General features: G+C 38.9%; 1 non-coding gene across 1 annotated transcript; it reads right to left on the bottom strand.

The window, feature by feature from the left end:
- Positions 1-1,901: 1,901 nt before the first annotated feature.
- Positions 1,902-1,974, bottom strand: Trnar-acg (transfer RNA arginine (anticodon ACG)). Its single transcript has one exon. It is a non-coding gene; the product is annotated as a tRNA-Arg (tRNA).
- Between the last annotated feature and the right edge of the window lie 405 nt (positions 1,975-2,379).

Raw genomic sequence — 2,379 nt, forward strand, 5'->3', positions numbered from 1 at the left:
GAGGCAGATAAGACGCGTTTGCAGTATCGGCATTTCCTGGCAGGGGTGCCTCAAGCAGTTAGCAATAAAGTAACTTATTCTCTACAGGAGAACGTAAAGCCAGGGCGTGTGGATCTGTTAGAATTGCACAAGATCAGACATGCCTCAATCAACAACGAAAAACTTTGACTTTGCTACCGAAGGAAAACTCGTTGGTGAGCACGTAGTTCTTATGAAGGGTGTTACGATTAGTCGTTTAGTAACGATTTCGCTTCGAATAAGGAATGCGTCGTCCTCGAAGGACGTGGATGTTGTGCTAAATTTATATAAACAAAAAAGAAAGATCACACAGGGATGACGATTGAAAGGACGAGTTTCCATGATTGGCAAATTAAGACTAATGATCTCTCACCCTCTCCATTCATCCGGGTTATCGACATTGTCGGCTACTGCTGCTGTTGTTGCTTCTGCTGCTGCTGCTGCTGCTATTTTCATGATTGATTCTCTGTTTAACTGTCCTCCCAGAGTGCAAGACGCTAATAAAAATGTCATTTTCCATCATTATCTGGCTATATTCCCCTGGGTCAGCATCTCTCTTAAAACATGTTCACTAGAATGCAAATAAATAAACGAGAGGTTGTTGTTTGTTGGCTGGGATGGGAAGGCCTTTGTCGGGGTCCCGAAACAGGCTAGAGAAGTATCGGGGAGAGAGCAGACAAAAGCTCACGAGGCGAGAGAACAGAACGAGATAATGTGCGCTGTGGAAATAGAAGGTCCAAGCACAAACTTTATATTTATTCTTGTTACTAGGAAGGATACACGATATTGCGCGGGTTAGGGACAAAAATGTAACAATCCCACCCTTTCCCTCTCTCTCCACCCTTTGTGTCTATCTCTATCTCTCTCTCTTTTCTTTTCTTCCGTTTCTCCTTCACTCTCCTACTTCTTTTTCACTCTCCTACTTCTTTTTCTCTTCACCCAGACCATTCCTCTTCCTTAACACACACACACACACACACTTTACTTAAGGGAAATAATTCTGTGAAAATACTCAGAGTTACTTCCCTTTCAATGATATTATTACCAATGTATGTACATCTTCCTAACATTAGATGATATAAATGACGATTGGACCCCCCTCCCCAAATAACGATTTTTTTCTTGGATATTATGCATCATGTGCAACGCCGAGAAAGAAAATATAATTCTTGTGCGTCTTTGGTTTGTAGTTTTGGATTTTTAGCTAACATTTGGCTTTTTCTCTTGATTAGTCAGCATTTTTTACCCTCGGGGCACATTTTTTTTTTTGTAGAAAAATAGGGGCATTTTGCAGAGAAGTCAACAAAATGAAAACAACAAAGAAGTGTTACCAAATGCAAGATACGCTACCCTTTAAAAATATTTTAATTCAATAAATTTTTGATTTTGTGCTATTGTATTTATTGAATGTATTTATTTTGTATTTACCAAAACGTTACGCGAAACTTAAATATTTCGGAAAAAATCTTTAAAAAAACTTTCAGCTCGTCTCTAATTGTCTCCCAATTTTCTGGATGGAAGTCTTCAAAAATAAAAACAAAAACTGATCACATTAGTTAAAATACACAGGATTTAAAATTTTATTTATTACTAGCGGCTGCGCCGCGTCAGCACACACAACAACGAGTCAACCCCAAAATCGAGTACACTCAACATCAAGTACACTCAACATCAAGTAAACTCAACATCAAGTACACTCAACATCAAGTACACTCAACATCAAGTACACTCAGTATCATCGTACCATCAACGCTTACCTTGTGAACTCGGAGTATGGGAAATTCCCATATACACAAAACAAAATCACTGAAAAAACAAAAATACCCTAACTAAGGGTAAAGATAATAAGTAAACGTTGGATAAAATGATGGTTAAAATTATTACGAACTTGCCAGGATTCGAACCTGGAATCTTCTGATCCGTAGTCAGGCGCCTTATCCATTGCGCCACAAGTCCTGTCCGTATGCCGAAAGATGTTACCGCGGCTGTATACAGACAGTGCTAAATTCCGTTGACATGAGCAGGTAACTTTTTCGACATTGCACGAAACGGCCCCAAACCCCCCCCCCTTATTTCGGGCTTTTTGTGTGACTCGGCGTTGTTTGTTACGGACCATATATAGATAAGGGCAATTTAGGGACTCACACCTTTCAGGGAAAAAAAATAATTTTTTTCAATTCGGTGCATCCCTTCGAAAGTTTTATTGGTATACATACACGCATAAAAAAAGATAAACATTTAGAATGTTATTAATAGTATAGATTATTTATGAAAATGCAATAGCCTACACTACTTGTTGTAGACTCGTAATGGATATGCGAGAGTGCGAGAGGAATCAGCATAAGAAAGTTACCAAACTGA

This window comes from Euprymna scolopes, chromosome 18 (genome assembly GCF_053919585.1).
Source record: "Euprymna scolopes isolate OS-2025 chromosome 18, ASM5391958v1, whole genome shotgun sequence".
NCBI classification, from domain to species: domain Eukaryota; kingdom Metazoa; phylum Mollusca; class Cephalopoda; order Sepiida; family Sepiolidae; genus Euprymna; species Euprymna scolopes.